This window comes from Protopterus annectens, chromosome 9.part0 (assembly GCF_019279795.1).
Source record: "Protopterus annectens isolate FY-2018-M chromosome 9.part0, PAN1.0, whole genome shotgun sequence".
Classification (NCBI taxonomy): domain Eukaryota; kingdom Metazoa; phylum Chordata; order Ceratodontiformes; family Protopteridae; genus Protopterus; species Protopterus annectens.
Genome location: NC_056743.1, coordinates 1519734711 through 1519753232, shown reverse-complemented (window position 1 = coordinate 1519753232; position 18522 = coordinate 1519734711). Strand labels below are relative to the sequence as shown.

General features: G+C 41.0%; 3 non-coding genes across 3 annotated transcripts; all 3 read right to left on the bottom strand.

The window, feature by feature from the left end:
- Positions 1–8376: 8376 nt before the first annotated feature.
- Positions 8377–8449, bottom strand: TRNAM-CAU. The gene has a single exon. It is a non-coding gene; the product is annotated as a tRNA-Met (tRNA).
- Positions 8450–14270: 5821 nt separating this feature from the next.
- On the bottom strand, positions 14271–14343 carry TRNAM-CAU. Its single transcript has one exon. It is a non-coding gene; the product is annotated as a tRNA-Met (tRNA).
- Positions 14344–15628: 1285 nt separating this feature from the next.
- TRNAM-CAU lies at positions 15629–15701 on the bottom strand. Its single transcript has one exon. It is a non-coding gene; the product is annotated as a tRNA-Met (tRNA).
- Positions 15702–18522: the final 2821 nt, after the last annotated feature.

Below are 18522 nucleotides of genomic sequence, written 5' to 3'. Positions count from 1 at the left end.
GGGGTAGTTAAAATCGCCCATTATTAAGGTGTTAGGTTGTACCCTAGTATCAAGAAATGAGGAGTGGGAATCCTGGGGCATGGTGGGGGATCTGTAGCAAGCTACAGAACATGTAGCCCCTGGTAAGTTATCCTGGGCCTGAACACTCTTGTCCTCCTCCTCATAAGTCTGGGGTGGTTGCCAGTATTATCCTCTTCACCACCCGCAGCGTCTAGCACATATTGATGGAGTAATGTGGCAGCAGCCTCTAACATTTTTAGTTAGTTTTGTTAGTTAAAAATCCCCATCTGTGTACACCAGTGGTGTAGAGTTTGTGGGGAAAAAACAGACTGAAAGATCTTTGCATAGTTTATAGTGGTGTGCTAGAGCTGCTGGCTGTGTAATTGGCTAACTACAATACATTTCACCTACCAGCTATATTACTTGTATATAATTGGCTGTATTCTGCTATTTCCGTTTTATTTTTTCTTGTTCCACTTGCCAGTCCCTTTTTTTTTTAAGTCCCGGTGCATGCCGTGCACACATGTTTAAGCAAGGTAAACATGACTGCACAGCCTCAGACACACACCCTTGCTTACATGTACAAAGTGCTGCCATTTTATTTATTTTTTTTTTTTTTAAGACATGGTGCATGCTGTGCACACCCGTTCAGGCAATGTAAGCAAAGGTATACAGCCGCAGACACACCTCACTGCTTAGCTGTGCTTAGCTAAGCACAAACATGGGCTGCGGAGCTCCAATGTGCTTACAACAAGCATGACACACCCCCTTTTCATGTTAGTTGTTCCTCCTGACTACACAATCATGTTAGAGCACCTACAAGGTTAGGTTTAGGTTTTGGACTTAGAATATTTTGTGATTCAGTAAATTTTCCGTCATTTGCATACCTTACCATCTTAGTCCATAGTTACTGCACTAAAACTGGTCCTTTCCCATTGACATCCACTGTTCCCTGGTGTTGTTTTCATTCTGCATCCCTTATGCTATACTGGCAAAATCCAGATTTCCCTTAAAATAGGGTTTACTCTTTTTTTTTTGGCACGAGCCTATTTGTGTGTTTGTATGCTGATGTCCTATGCTTAAACAGCCGACATTGGCCAAAAAAAAAAAAACAGGGTTTTCTCTTTTGTTTTCATTTTTGGCACGAGCCTGTTTGTGTGTTTGTGCACTGATGCCCTATGCTTAAACAGCCAACAGTGGCCAAAAAAAAAAAAAAAAACATTTTGAATTTTGTAAAAAATTAAACAGTTTTTCATGCCAAATGGCCTTATATTTGGCCATTAGCATGCCTAATGAAGATAATATCTGTTTTTTTACGAGCTGTCATACCTTCGTTTTGTTATTTGCAGAAATATACATTGCTATTAACCAAATACATTTCTGCACTGACACTGTTCTTGTACAGAGATCTGACAGCTTACTGAATCACTAATTCACCTCATTTGCATGGTTTTCACCAGTAAATGAGGTAATTAGCATGCTACAAAGCTTTCCATAAAAGAACAGAATAGGGAGCTCAAGTATGCTAATTCAGTAGTTTACTGAATCGCTCAGCTGTATTTTTCCATCCAAGAGAGGCTACACTGTTCTTGCATCGAAAAATGACTTTATTGAATCCTGGGGTGAGTTTTTCACCTAGCTGACAGTGCATGTGGGAGAGCCAAAAGATCCCCAAGAAGCTGTTCTTTTTTACAATAAAAATGAGCTCAGGTTGGATGAGGGCACCTTCTCACAATGAACCCTAAGGGGAAAAGCACTAATCCGCTGTACAAGCACAAAGTCTTTGTCACTGACAGTGACCGCTAACGCGGCCAAAAGTTGATTTCAACAGCACAGAAGACTATCCTCTGGTAGACAGAGCAATGTAGCTTCACAGATGAGCTTAGCAAGCAAAATCAGGTGGCCCAAACTATTGACGCAGCTTCTGAGGAAGCGATGAACCTGTACGAAGATAGTTGTTTGACTTTTACGGTATGCATTCCTATGACTGCACCTCAATTTATTTCACTTAGCAGAGTTAGATGCTTTTGATAGAAGTGAGGCTCACTGAACTCCAGGGCTCCTTCCACTGAGCCAGCAAAGTAGCCAACTGATGATAAAAACCTTAACAACCATCACACATTCATAGCATGCACATGAAAATTCTTCAGTTTCACAGTGAACAAATCTGATGTGGTCACTGCAAGACCAAAGAATTGTGAGCACCTAAGAAGTCTGCCAGTGCATTCACTTTCTACGTCTGACTGAGAAGCTTACTTTCAGTAACCCTTACTTCTGAAATTGGGAGTGAGGTGGTGATGCATTCACGAGGAAGGAGGGAATCACAGGGTGTGCTATTAGAGAAAGAAAGGTACTCTGTGTATTTTATTAAGCACCAAAGTAGCTTCAGGTGTCTCCTTCGCACAAGTAATACATGCTGACATGTCTACATCATCGTCGTCGAAAACACCTAAAATTTGAAATTGCCCTGTGTGAGGATTGAATTCACATCCTTTACATTATGAAACAGACATGCTATCTACTGCACTAACAAGGCTTAAAAAGCTGTTTGTCACCACTTCCATTTCTTTATACATTCTATATGGCTGTATATTTTTCATTCTATTCAGCTATGGAATGTCTTTTCTTCCTTGACAAAAATGATCACTCTTGCTCTCATAAGTATGACACATTAAGTTCCGCCTAAGCTACAGAATAACAATCTGCTCCACAACAAGCAGGCAGTCCTTTACACTCAACATTTGCCCTCAAAATAACAATTAGATAGTCTGAGTAGGAGAGTGTGCGAACTGCTGCTGCACTCTCTCATTACTGAGCCTTGTGACCATCATTCTTGGACTCGAAGGTTCTGGCCAAGATGCTTTGTCAACTGCTAACACAAATCACCAAGATGAAACCATGGATAAAAGAAGGGACACGTACAACAGGATGCATTTCATCATGTTTTATAGACAGCCAGGAGTACTGACATTTTCATCTAACTGATAGAGAAGTGGGTGAGTCAAAAGACCCCAGGAAGCCCTTCTCTTTTTCCATAAAAATGAGCTCAGCATGGATGCTGGCACCTTCTCACAATGAAGCCTAAGTGGAAAGGCTCTCATCAGCTGTACAATCACAAAGTCTTTCTCTCTGCCAGTGGCCGCTAATGTGGCCAGAAGTTGATTTCAGCAGAACGGAAGACTATCCTCTGGCAGACAGAGCAATGTAGCTTCACAGATGAGCTTAGCAAGCAAAATCACGTGGCCCAAACTATTGATGCAGCTTCTGAAAAAGCGATAAACTTGTATGAAGATAGTTGTTTGAATTTTACGGTATGCATTCCTCAGGCCGTACCTCACTTCATTTCACTTAGCAGAGTTAGACACTTTTGATGGAAGTGAGGCTCACTGAACTCCAGGGCTCCTTCCACAGAGCCTGCAAAGTAGCCATCTGATGATAAAAACCTTAACACCCATCACACATTCATAGCATGCACATGAACATTCTTTCATTTTATAGTACACAAATCTCATGTGGTCACTGCAAGCCCAAAGACTTGTGAGCTTTTTGTTTATGTGCGCGCACCTAAGAAGTCTGCCGGTGAATTCACTTTCTACGTCTGACTGAGAAGCTTACTTTCAGTAACCCTTACTTCTGAAATTGGGAGTGAGGTGGTGATGCATTCCAGGGGTGTAGCTAGGATTTTCAAATTTGTACTGACAGCTCTCAAACTGCTACCCCCCTCCCCAGCCAAGCTACGGCCATTCTCATAATTCACGGTTCGTTCTTTTAGTGTCGATGAAGAGGCATTCGCTGTAATGCCTCTTCAGTAATATAATATGAATTCACTCAAACTCAGTTCCTTGAATTGAAAATTAACCTGAAATGTCAGTTCTTTGAAAAATGCAGCAAGGTAGTTGGGGTAGAGACTTTATGCTTTTGTTTTCTGTAACTAAGGTACAGGTTTTGAGCTTGAGTAAATTACTAACCACCTGCTACCACTAACTAGGATGTTTCATTCACACACACACCCCTACCTACCTCTTAGTGCAAGAAATATGGACAAAGCCTAAAATAAACAGGGACAGATATTAAATAATGTTCTCGTGAACTTAGAAAGTTGCTAGAATAACAGGATTTGTGCTAGTATGAATTTTTCTAAAGGACATGAAGTCTGAAGCTCAATTGTCTGTCATTATTTCGCAACTTCAGCCTTCAATGATTTTCTAGAAAATCACAAAATTTATGAGGAACAGACAAAGAATATGGGGCAAAAATCTGGACATTCTGCAAAATGTGGACAGTTGAGAGGTATGCTACCTACCACACACACACACACACACACACACACACACACGCACGCACACACACAAAACCTCTCAACCTCTTACAGCAACAAACTCATAAATAAAACTGAGGCAAAGGCCCAAAAATAAGGACATTTTTTTAAATATTGCTCTTATAAACTTAGAAAGATAATAGAATAGTAGTAGGTCTTGCATCAGTACGAATTTTCTGAAAGGTATGAAATCTGAAACTGAAATGTCTGCATTATTTTCTAACTTCAGTCTTTAACAATTTGCCACTAATTTGCCAGAAAACTGCAATTTTATGAAAAACGGACCAAAAATGTGATGCAAAAATATAAAATTGCCAGACAATACAGCTGGGAACCTGTCAAAGGAGGGACACCATTTTAATATGAGCACAGTTAACTTAGAGCAGCTGACAAAATTAGAGAATCTACACGCATTTCTGAAATAAAAGTAATGTATAACTCGGATCATTACAGTTATTTATAAAAGTAAAGTAAACCCTCCATGTTTTCTTCCAAAATTGCTATTTTGCAGAGATACCTCTCAACCTCTTAATGCAGGAAATCTGGACAAGGCCAAATATATTGGGGAACATACAAATAGTACAAAAAAATTGACCTTGTATAAACTTAAGACAGTTGCTAGAATATCAGGTTTTGCTTTAGCATGCATTTTTCTGAAGATTATGACGTCTGAAACTTAACGTCGGTCATTATTTAGTGACTTCATTCCTAAATGATTTGCCAGAAAAAGTTTTATTTTGCATTTTACAGCATGAACACCAATAAATATCTGCTAAACAAAGCAATGCAGTCTCACAATAAAACTAGACTCAGCTTTAAAGCTTCTCTGCCCTTGAAACTCACATTCATTGAAACAGCATTGAAACCCACATTCAAAGAAAATACATTTTGCCAGTGGCAGATAAAGATTAACTTTGGGCTGTTTTCAAATCATAGGCCCCTTGCACATGAAACATACACGTGCTCTTTGATACACCTTCCATCATAAATGTCTACTCAAACTTCTACAGTCCACCAGTAGTAGTAAATATGCACAATCTCTGAACTAGTAAAAAAAGCCATCTACATAATTCCACATTAGAGAAATCTGTAACTAATGAAGAGGCTGCTGCTAGCAAACAACTTTATATTTCATGGTTTCATCTACAAATAATGTGCCTGTTGCCCTTGAGGAATAAATTGCCTATGTTGCATTAAAAACAATGATACACTGCAATAGGGAATGGATGGTAAACTGATAACAGGTTCATAGTTACTACTAGATACCTTCGCCAAAACAGGATACAGCATCCACCCCCCCTTTACAACACAGTACAGTTTCAGCAATACATCTACTTACTGTGAGAGAAGAACCCACAGCCTTCTGCATCAAAAGCAAGTACACTACCTGTTATGCTATTAACGGAACGAGCAAACTCTGCATCAGCAGCACTAAACTTAAGTTCCCCTGCAGCTCTCAGCTCCTTGTAAAATGTTGACACTCAGCTGTACCTCTGAACTTTGCAGCACAAGAAATCTGGAAAAAGCCAACATTTATTGGGGGGGGGGGGACAAAAGCCCAAAAAACAGGGACACATTTTAAACATTGCTTGTATAATTTTGAAAAGTTGCTAGAATAAAATGCGGTGTTTATCACCAGGTATGTTTTGAACCCAGAACCATATACACTATAGTCAGTGCAATATACCACTATGCTAAATCAACAGCTTGAAAAACAGGAAGACAAACTTAATGGCTATCATTTAGATAGTTCTCAACCTCTTAACACAAAAAACCTGGACAAACAAAGCCAATAATGAGGGAATACAAATTCAGTTCTCACTTCACACCTTAGCACAGAAAACCTGGACAAACACCAAAAACAATAATGCGAGAAATACAACTTCAGTTCTCACCATAGCTCACAACCATTAGAAATACAAATCTGAACAAAGTTCAGAAATAGTGGTGGTTAGGGACTTTAGGCTGTTCTTACCCTGAAGCAAAGGTACAGGGTTTGAGCCTGAACACCTACACCCAGCAGGTGTATTATGTGGGGGCATTTTCAGACACACACACCTTCCATTTGTGAACTGCATGCCCCTTGCCTACACACACTTGTCTGCCTTCCTCCCATTTGTGAACTGAATGCCCTGCCCCTTGCCTGTTGTAATGCATTTACTTCAATTGTTGATTGCCTTCGCCTGTCGATAATTCATTTGCGAATGTCCGATTGTTTCCAATAATCCATTTGCTTGCCAAACTACGCAAATGCGAATGTCTGATTGTTTCCTGCTCACCCTTAGTTTCATAGTTTAGTACTAGGCTATCTGCCCTGGGGCATTTGTAAGCCTAGCCATAGTGATGTGGCTTTTGCCACCCCATGAAATGGTACAAGACAGGTGCAAGCAGACAGTTAACTCTAGGGCGATCTAACTTTTTTCAGCGTTTACCCAACTTCCATTCAAAACAGTAATTGTATCAAAAAAGTTCATAGTTCTAAAGTAAGAGTCATGCAAACTGCCTTCTGTGGGGGGACAGATTTCCAGCATGTAGCAGATCACAAAATCTCCATGCCTTATACTGGCATGGCTGAGTGTACTCAAAGAGCATGTGTTCCTGGGACCACAGGGCTACTTTTATCCAAGCCACCTGGTATACTGTGTTTAAGTCACGCTCAACACTTTCCCCCAAAACAGCTACAGCAATGAAATTTGGCTAGAGGGCAATGCATCTATAAGGTGCCGCCCAAATCTGGCAGTTAAGCCATATTCAATAAGCTAGCAATACCATAACATTTCCAACTGTCACATTTAATACTACCACCGTAAGATGTAACCACAAGTAGGAGCCCAGTTTATACCATCCTGCTTCCAGCACTGCATCTAACTGCAGAATCCCTCAAACATTCCCAATATAGGTATCAGAATGACCTGTTCAAAAGTTATTCATAATAGGGTTAAAAGAAAGCATCCTTTTGGACTACATTTGCCACAGTGGTAGGGACTGCAGTCACCAATACTGGGGAATGTACACTTATGACAAATACAGGCAAGAGTAGGCAAGCTACTAGTGGACCCATGTTTCTAAACCACAAACCATGAAGTGAAAGGAAAATGTACAGTGTTAACACCAGTATTACTGGTCTGGGAAAGGGCAACTGGAATGACAGCAATCAAGGTATGGGTGTCTGTAGACAGTACCATGACTGAAAGTAGCAGTGTTGAAATATTAGGGGCAGCAAACCTAGATGTGATGTCTAGTATCTAAAACCTCTACCAACTGTATGCGACGATTCAGAGATGCCACCTCAGATTCAGCCTGCCCACGAGCTCTCTTCTCGGTCTCTGCCTCCCGCTGCAGCCGTTCCACCCGGTCCTCGGCCTCATCTGCGTGCTGCTGCAGAACCTGGATCTTGCGCTTCACTGCATCAATGGTCGACATACCGAACATACATGTGTGTGAGACAGCATACCGAACAGGGATCAAACTCGGTAATAAACCACTGCACCCAAACCACCAACTAAACAGATAGAGTACGCATAATCCCTTTCTCTAATCTGTTTAATTCCGAAGTTCAACTCACTAATAAGCAGTGAAAATTTCTCAAGACAGCAAACACGACCAAATACGTTTTAAGGGGAAATAACTAACCATACACAAACACAGTTTTCACTTTTTTACTTCGACTGATTTTCAATTTTCCACTTGCCTTCCAACTCAGTGATTGTTTCCCGCTCGCAGCCAGCGAGCCGGACATGATGTGAGCTCACTTCCAACTGGCTGGTATGCTCCTTAAAGGAGCCAACACCCTTTAAAATACGTACTTATTTTTTTTTTCCAAAAAAGCTACCCCCTTCTAAAAAAAGTAGTACTGAAATCAGTACATTGCGTATGCCTGCCGACGTCCATGATGCATTCACGAGGTAGGAGGGATTCACAGGGTGTCCTTTTAGAGAAAGAAATGTACTCTGTGTATTTTATTGAGCACCAAAGGAGCTTCAGGTGTCTTCTTCACACAAGTAATACATGCTGACATGTCTACATCGTCGTCATCGAAAACACCTAAAATTTGAAATTGCCCTGTGTGAGGATCGAACTGACGACCTTCAGATTATGAAACTGACGCACTACCTACTGCACTAACAAGGCTTAAAACGCTACGCGTCACCACCTCCATTTCTTTATACATTCTATATGGCTGTATATTTTTCATTCTATTCAGCTATGGAATGTCTTTTCTTCCTTGAGAAAAATGATCACTCTTGCTCTCATAAGTATGACACATTAAGTTCCGCCGAAGATACAGAATAACAATCTGCTCCACAACAAGCAGGCAGTCCTTTACACTCAACATTTGCCCTCAAAATAAAAATTAGATAGTCTGAGTAGGAGAGTGTGCGAACTGCTGCTGCACTCTCTCATTACTGAGCCTTGTGACCATCATTCTTGGACTCAAAGGTTCTGGCCAAGATGCTTTGTCAACTGCTAACACAAATCACCAAGATGAAACCATGGATAAAAGAAGGGACACGTACAACAGGATGCATTTCATCATGTTTTATAGACAGCCAGGAGTACTGACATTTTCATCTAACTGATAGAGAAGTGGGTGAGTCAAAAGACCCCAGGAAGCCCTTCTCTTTTCCATAAAAATGAGCTCAGCATGGATGCTGGCACCTTCTCACAATGAAGCCTAAGTGGAAAGGCTCTCATCAGCTGTACAATCACAAAGTCTTTCTCTCTGCCAGTGGCCGCTAATGTGGCCAGAAGTTGATTTCAGCAGAACGGAAGACTATCCTCTGGCAGACAGAGCAATGTACCTTCACAGATGAGCTTAGCAAACAAAATCACGTGGCCCAAACTATTGATGCAGCTTCTGAAAAAGCGATAAACTTGTATGAAGATAGTTGTTTGACTTTTACGGTATGCATTCCTCAGGCCGTACCTCACTTCATTTCACTTAGCAGAGTTAGACACTTTTGATGGAAGTGAGGCTCACTGAACTCCAGGGCTTCTTCCACAGAGCCTGCAAAGAGCCCATCTGATGATAAAAACCTTAACACCCATCACACATTCATAGCATGCACATGAACATTCTTTCATTTTATAGTACACAAATCTCATGTGGTCACTGCAAGCCCAAAGACTTGTGAGCTTTTTGTTTATGTGCGCGCACCTAAGAAGTCTGCCGGTGAATTCACTTTCTACGTCTGACTGAGAAGCTTACTTTCAGTAACCCTTACTTCTGAAATTGGGAGTGAGGTGGTGATGCATTCCAGGGGTGTAGCTAGGATTTTCAAATTTGTACTGACAGCTCTCAAACTGCTACCCCCCTCCCCAGCCAAGCTACGGCCATTCTCATAATTCACGGTTCGTTCTTTTAGTGTCGATGAAGAGGCATTCGCTGTAATGCCTCTTCAGTAATATAATATGAATTCACTCAAACTCAGTTCCTTGAATTGAAAATTAACCTGAAATGTCAGTTCTTTGAAAAATGCAGCAAGGTAGTTGGGGTAGAGACTTTATGCTTTTGTTTTCTGTAACTAAGGTACAGGTTTTGAGCTTGAGTAAATTACTAACCACCTGCTACCACTAACTAGGATGTTTCATTCACACACACACCCCTACCTACCTCTTAGTGCAAGAAATATGGACAAAGCCTAAAATAAACAGGGACAGATATTAAATAATGTTCTCGTGAACTTAGAAAGTTGCTAGAATAACAGGATTTGTGCTAGTATGAATTTTTCTAAAGGACATGAAGTCTGAAGCTCAATTGTCTGTCATTATTTCGCAACTTCAGCCTTCAATGATTTTCTAGAAAATCACAAAATTTATGAGGAACAGACAAAGAATATGGGGCAAAAATCTGGACATTCTGCAAAATGTGGACAGTTGAGAGGTATGCTACCTACCACACACACACACACACACACACACACACACACACACACACACAAAACCTCTCAACCTCTTACAGCAACAAACTCATAAATAAAACTGAGGCAAAGGCCCAAAAATAAGGACATTTTTTTAAAATATTGCTCTTATAAACTTAGAAAGATAATAGAATAGTAGTAGGTCTTGCATCAGTACGAATTTTCTGAAAGGTATGAAATCTGAAACTGAAATGTCTGCATTATTTTCTAACTTCAGTCTTTAACAATTTGCCACTAATTTGCCAGAAAACTGCAATTTTATGAAAACGGACCAAAATGTGATGCAAAAATATAAAATTGCCAGACAATACAGCTGGGAACCTGTCAAAGGAGGGACACCATTTTAATATGAGCACAGTTAACTTAGAGCAGCTGACAAAATTAGAGAATCTACACGCATTTCTGAAATAAAAGTAATGTATAACTCGGATCATTACAGTTATTTATAAAAGTAAAGTAAACCCTCCATGTTTTCTTCCAAAATTGCTATTTTGCAGAGATACCTCTCAACCTCTTAATGCAGGAAATCTGGACAAGGCCAAATATATTGGGGAACATACAAATAGTACAAAAAAATTGACCTTGTATAAACTTAAGACAGTTGCTAGAATATCAGGTTTTGCTTTAGCATGCATTTTTCTGAAGATTATGACGTCTGAAACTTAACGTCGGTCATTATTTAGTGACTTCATTCCTAAATGATTTGCCAGAAAAAGTTTTATTTTGCATTTTACAGCATGAACACCAATAAATATCTGCTAAACAAAGCAATGCAGTCTCACAATAAAACTAGACTCAGCTTTAAAGCTTCTCTGCCCTTGAAACTCACATTCATTGAAACAGCATTGAAACCCACATTCAAAGAAAATACATTTTGCCAGTGGCAGATAAAGATTAACTTTGGGCTGTTTTCAAATCATAGGCCCCTTGCACATGAAACATACACGTGCTCTTTGATACACCTTCCATCATAAATGTCTACTCAAACTTCTACAGTCCACCAGTAGTAGTAAATATGCACAATCTCTGAACTAGTAAAAAAAGCCATCTACATAATTCCACATTAGAGAAATCTGTAACTAATGAAGAGGCTGCTGCTAGCAAACAACTTTATATTTCATGGTTTCATCTACAAATAATGTGCCTGTTGCCCTTGAGGAATAAATTGCCTATGTTGCATTAAAAACAATGATACACTGCAATAGGGAATGGATGGTAAACTGATAACAGGTTCATAGTTACTACTAGATACCTTCGCCAAAACAGGATACAGCATCCACCCCCCCTTTACAACACAGTACAGTTTCAGCAATACATCTACCTACTGTGAGAGAAGAACCCACAGCCTTCTGCATCAAAAGCAAGTACACTACCTGTTGTGCTATTAACGGAACGAGCAAACTCTGCATCAGCAGCACTAAACTTAAGTTCCCCTGCAGCTCTCAGCTCCTTGTAAAATGTTGACACTCAGCTGTACCTCTGAACTTTGCAGCACAAGAAATCTGGAAAAAGCCAACATTTATTGGGGGGGGGGACAAAAGCCCAAAAAACAGGGACACATTTTAAACATTGCTTGTATAATTTTGAAAAGTTGCTAGAATAAAATGCGGTGTTTATCACCAGGTATGTTTTGAACCCAGAACCATATACACTATAGTCAGTGCAATATACCACTATGCTAAATCAACAGCTTGAAAAACAGGAAGACAAACTTAATGGCTATCATTTAGATAGTTCTCAACCTCTTAACACAAAAAACCTGGACAAACAAAGCCAATAATGAGGGAATACAAATTCAGTTCTCACTTCACACCTTAGCACAGAAAACCTGGACAAACACCAAAAACAATAATGCGAGAAATACAACTTCAGTTCTCACCATAGCTCACAACCATTAGAAATACAAATCTGAACAAAGTTCAGAAATAGTGGTGGTTAGGGACTTTAGGCTGTTCTTACCCTGAAGCAAAGGTACAGGGTTTGAGCCTGAACACCTACACCCAGCAGGTGTATTATGTGGGGCATTTTCAGACACACACACCTTCCATTTGTGAACTGCATGCCCCTTGCCTACACACACTTGTCTGCCTTCCTCCCATTTGTGAACTGAATGCCCTGCCCCTTGCCTGTTGTAATGCATTTACTTCAATTGTTGATTGCCTTCGCCTGTCGATAATTCATTTGCGAATGTCCGATTGTTTCCAATAATCCATTTGCTTGCCAAACTACGCAAATGCGAATGTCTGATTGTTTCCTGCTCACCCTTAGTTTCATAGTTTAGTACTAGGCTATCTGCCCTGGGGCATTTGTAAGCCTAGCCATAGTGATGTGGCTTTTGCCACCCCATGAAATGGTACAAGACAGGTGCAAGCAGACAGTTAACTCTAGGGCGATCTAACTTTTTTCAGCGTTTACCCAACTTCCATTCAAAACAGTAATTGTATCAAAAAAGTTCATAGTTCTAAAGTAAGAGTCATGCAAACTGCCTTCTGTGGGGGGACAGATTTCCAGCATGTAGCAGATCACAAAATCTCCATGCCTTATACTGGCATGGCTGAGTGTACTCAAAGAGCATGTGTTCCTGGGACCACAGGGCTACTTTTATCCAAGCCACCTGGTATACTGTGTTTAAGTCACGCTCAACACTTTCCCCAAAACAGCTACAGCAATGAAATTTGGCTAGAGGGCAATGCATCTATAAGGTGCCCAAATCTGGCAGTTAAGCCATATTCAATAAGCTAGCAATACCATAACATTTCCAACTGTCACAATTAATACTACCACCGTAAGATGTAACCACAAGTAGGAGCCCAGTTTATACCATCCTGCTTCCAGCACTGCATCTAACTGCAGAATCCCTCAAACATTCCCAATATAGGTATCAGAATGACCTGTTCAAAAGTTATTCATAATAGGGTTAAAAGAAAGCATCCTTTTGGACTACATTTGCCACAGTGGTAGGGACTGCAGTCACCAATACTGGGGAATGTACACTTATGACAAATACAGGCAAGAGTAGGCAAGCTACTAGTGGACCCATGTTTCTAAACCACAAACCATGAAGTGAAAGGAAAATGTACAGTGTTAACACCAGTATTACTGGTCTGGGAAAGGGCAACTGGAATGACAGCAATCAAGGTATGGGTGTCTGTAGACAGTACCATGACTGAAAGTAGCAGTGTTGAAATATTAGGGGCAGCAAACCTAGATGTGATGTCTAGTATCTAAAACCTCTACCAACTGTATGCGACGATTCAGAGATGCCACCTCAGATTCAGCCTGCCCACGAGCTCTTCTCGGTCTCTGCCTCCCGCTGCAGCCGTTCCACCCGTCCTCGGCCTCATCTGCTGCTGCAGAACCTGGATCTTGCGCTTCACTGCATCAATGGTCGACATACCGAACATACATGTGTGTGAGACAGCATACCGAACAGGGATCAAACTCGGTAATAAACCACTGCACCCAAACCACCAACTAAACAGATAGAGTACGCATAATCCCTTTCTCTAATCTGTTTAATTCCGAAGTTCAACTCACTAATAAGCAGTGAAAATTTCTCAAGACAGCAAACACGACCAAATACGTTTTAAGGGGAAATAACTAACCATACACAAACACAGTTTTCACTTTTTTACTTCGACTGATTTTCAATTTTCCACTTGCCTTCCAACTCAGTGATTGTTTCCCGCTCGCAGCCAGCGAGCCGGACATGATGTGAGCTCACTTCCAACTGGCTGGTATGCTCCTTAAAGGAGCCAACACCCTTTAAAATACGTACTTATTTTTTTTTTTCCAAAAAAGCTACCCCCTTCTAAAAAAAGTAGTACTGAAATCAGTACATTGCGTATGCCTGCCGACGTCCATGATGCATTCACGAGGTAGGAGGGATTCACAGGGTGTCCTTTTAGAGAAAGAAAGGTACTCTGTGTATTTTATTGAGCACCAAAGGAGCTTCAGGTGTCTTCTTCGCACAAGTAATACATGCTGACATGTCTACATCGTTGTCATCGAAAACACCTAAAATTTGAAATTGCCCTGTGTGAGGATCGAACTGACGACCTTCAGATTATGAGACTGACGCACTACCTACTGCACTAACAAGGCTTAAAACGCTACTCGTCACCACCTCCATTTCTTTATACATTCTATATGGCTGTATATTTTTCATTCTATTCAGCTATGGAATGTCTTTTCTTCCTTGAGAAAAATGATCACTCTTGCTCTCATAAGTATGACACATTAAGTTCCGCCTAAGCTACAGAATAACAATCTGCTCCACAACAAGCAGGCAGTCCTTTACACTCAACATTTGCCCTCAAAATAACAATTAGATAGTCTGAGTAGGAGAGCGTGCGAACTGCTGCTGCACTCTCTCATTACTGAGCCTTGTGACCATCATTCTTAGACTCGAAGGTTCTGGCCAAGATGCTTTGTCAACTGCTAAAACAAATCACCAAGATGAAACCATGGATAAAATAAGGGACACGTACAACAGGATGCATTTCATCATGTTTTATAGACAGCCAGGAGTACTGACATTTTCATCTAACTGATAGAGAAGTGGGTGAGTCAAAAGACCCCAGGAAGCCCTTCTCTTTTTCCATAAAAATGAGCTCAGCATGGATGCTGGCACCTTCTCACAATGAAGCCTAAGTGGAAAGGCTCTCATCAGCTGTACAATCACAAAGTCTTTCTCTCTGCCAGTGGCCGCTAATGTGGCCAGAAGTTGATTTCAACAGAACGGAAGACTATCCTCTGGCAGACAGAGCAATGTAGCTTCACAGATGAGCTTAGCAAGCAAAATCACATGGCCCAAACTATTGATGCAGCTTCTGAAAAAGCGATAAACTTGTATGAAGATAGTTGTTTGACTTTTACGGTATGCATTCCTCAGGCCGTACCTCACTTCATTTCACTTAGCAGAGTTAGACACTTTTGATGGAAGTGAGGCTCACTGAACTCCAGGGCTCCTTTCACAGAACCTGCAAAGTAGCCATCTGATGATAAAAACCTTAACACCCATCACACATTCATAGCATGCACATGAACATTCTTTCATTTTATAGTACACAAATCTCATGTGGTCACTGCAAGCCCAAAGACTTGTGAGCTTTTTGTTTATGTGACACACCTAAGAAGTCTGCAGGTGAATTCACTTTCTACGTCTGACTGAGAAGCTAACTTTCAGTATCCCTTACTTCTGAAATTGGGAGTGAGGTGGTGATGCATTCACGAGGTAGGAGGGATTCACAGGGTGTCCTTTTAGAGAAAGAAAGGTACTCTGTGTATTTTATTGAGCACCAAAGGAGCTTCAGGTGTCTTCTTCGCACAAGTAATACATGCTGACATGTCTACATCGTTGTCATTGAAAACACCTAAAATTTGAAATTGCCCTGTGTGAGGATCGAACTCACGACCTTCAGATTATGAGACTGACGCGCTACCTACTGCGCTAACAAGGCTTAAAATGCTACTCGTCACCACTTCCATTTCTTTATACATTCTATATGGCTGTATATTTTTCATTCTATTCAGCTATGGAATGTCTTTTCTTCCTTGAGAAAAATGATCACTCTTGCTCTCATAAGTATGACACATTAAGTTCCGCCTAAGCTACAGAATAACAATCTGCTCCACAACAAGCAGGCAGTCCTTTACACTCAACATTTGCCCTCAAAATAACAATTAGATAGTCTGAGTAGGAGAGCGTGCGAACTGCTGCTGCACTCTCTCATTACTGAGCCTTGTGACCATCATTCTTGGACTCAAGGTTCTGGCCAAGATGCTTTGTCAACTGCTAACACAAATCACCAAGATGAAACCATGGATAAAAGAAGGGACACGTACAACAGGATGCATTTCATCATGTTTTATAGACAGCCAGGAGTACTGACATTTTCATCTAACTGATAGAGAAGTGGGTGAGTCAAAAGACCCCAGGAAGCCCTTCTCTTTTTCCATAAAAATGAGCTCAGCATGGATGCTGGCACCTTCTCATAATGAAGCCTAAGTGGAAAGGCTCTCATCAGCTGTACAATCACAAAGTCTTTCTCTCTGCCAGTGGCCGCTAATGTGGCCAGAAGTTGATTTCAGCAGAACAGAAGACTATCCTCTGGCAGACAGAGCAATGTAGCTTCACAGATGAGCTTAGCAAGCAAAATCACCTGGCCCAAACTATTGATGCAGCTTCTGAAAAAGCGATAAACTTGTATGAAGATAGTTGTTTGACTTTTACGGTATGCATTCCTCAGGCCGTACCTCACTACATTTCACTTAGCAGAGTTAGACACTTTTGATGGAAGTGAGGCTCACTGAACTCCAGGGCTCCTTTAACAGAGCCTGCAAAGTAGCCATCTGATGATAAAAACCTTAACACCCATCACACATTCATAGCATGCACATGAACATTCTTTCATTTTATAGTACACAAATCTCATGTGGTCACTGCAAGCCCAAAGACTTGTGAGCTTTTTGTTTATGTGCGCGCACCTAAGAAGTCTGCCGGTGAATTCACTTTCTACGTCTGACTGAGAAGCTTACTTTCAGTAACCCTTACTACTGAAATTGGGAGTGAGGTGGTGATACATTCACGAGGTAGGAGGGATTCACAGGGTGTCCTTTTAGAGAAAGAAAGGTACTCTGTGTATTTTATTGAGCACCAAAGGAGCTTCAGGTGTCTTCTTCGCACAAGTAATACATGCTGACATGTCTGCATTGTCGTCATCGAAAACACCTAAAATTTGAAATTGCCCTGTGTGAGGATCGATCTCACGGCCTTCCGATTACGAGACTAATGTGCTACCTACTGTGCTAACAAGGCTTAAATTGCTATTCGTCACCACTTCCATTTCTTTATACATTCTATATGGCTGTATATTTTTCATTCTATTCAGCTATTGAATGTCTTTTCTTCCTTGAGAAAAATGATCACTCTTGCTCTCATAAGTATGACACATTAAGTTCCGCCTAAGCTACAGAATAACAATCTGCTCCACAACAAGCAGGCAGTCCTTTACACTCAACATTTGCCCTCAAAATAACAATTAGATAGTCTGAGTAGAAGAGCGTGCGAACTGCTGCTGCACTCTCTCATTACTAAGCCTTGTGACCATCATTCTTGGACTCGAAGGTTCTGGCCAAGATGCTTTGTCAACTGCTAACACAAATCACCAAGATGAAACCATGGATAAAAGAAGGGACACATACAACAGGATGCATTTCATCATGTTTTATAGACAGCCAGGAGTACTGACATTTTCATCTAACTGATAGAGAAGTGGGTGAGTCAAAAGACCCCAGGAAGCCCTTCTCTTTTCCATAAAAATGAGCTCAGCATGGATGCTGGCACCTTCTCACAATGAAGCCTAAGTGGAAAGGCTCTCATCAGCTGTACAATCACAAAGTCTTTCTCTCTGCCAGTGGCCGCTAATGTGGCCAGAAGTTGATTTCAGCAGAACGGAAGACTATCCTCTGGCAGACAGAGCAATGTAGCTGCACAGATGAGCTTAGCAAACAAAATCACGTGGCCCAAACTATTGGTGCAGCTTCTGAAAAAGCGATAAACTTGTATGAAGATAGTTGTTTGACTTTTACGGTATGCATTCCTCAGGCCGTACCTCACTTCATTTCACTTAGCAGAGTTAGACACTTTTGATGGAAGTGAGGCTCACTGAACTCCAGGGCTTCTTCCACAGAGCCTGCAAAGAGCCCATCTGATGATAAAAACCTTAACACCCATCACACATTCATAGCATGCACATGAACATTCTTTCATTTTATAGTACACAAATCTCATGTGGTCACTGCAAGCCCAAAGACTTGTGAGCTTTTTGTTTATGTGCGCGCACCTAAGAAGTCTGCCGGTGAATTCACTTTCTACGTCTGACTGAGAAGCTTACTTTCAGTAACCCTTACTTCTGAAATTGGGAGTGAGGTGGTGATGCATTCCAGGGGTGTAGCTAGGATTTTCAAATTTGTACTGACAGCTCTCAAACTGCTACCCCCCTCCCCAGCCAAGCTACGGCCATTCTCATAATTCACGGTTCGTTCTTTTAGTGTCGATGAAGAGGCATTCACTGTAATGCCTCTTCAGTAATATAATATGAATTCACTCAAACTCAGCTCCTTGAATTGAAAATTAACCTGAAATGTCAGTTCTTTGAAAAATGCAGCAAGGTAGTTGGGGAAGAGACTTTATGCTTTTGTTTTCTGTAACTAAGGTACAGGTTTTGAGCTTGAGTAAATTACTAACCACCTGCTACCACTAACTAGGATGTTTCATTC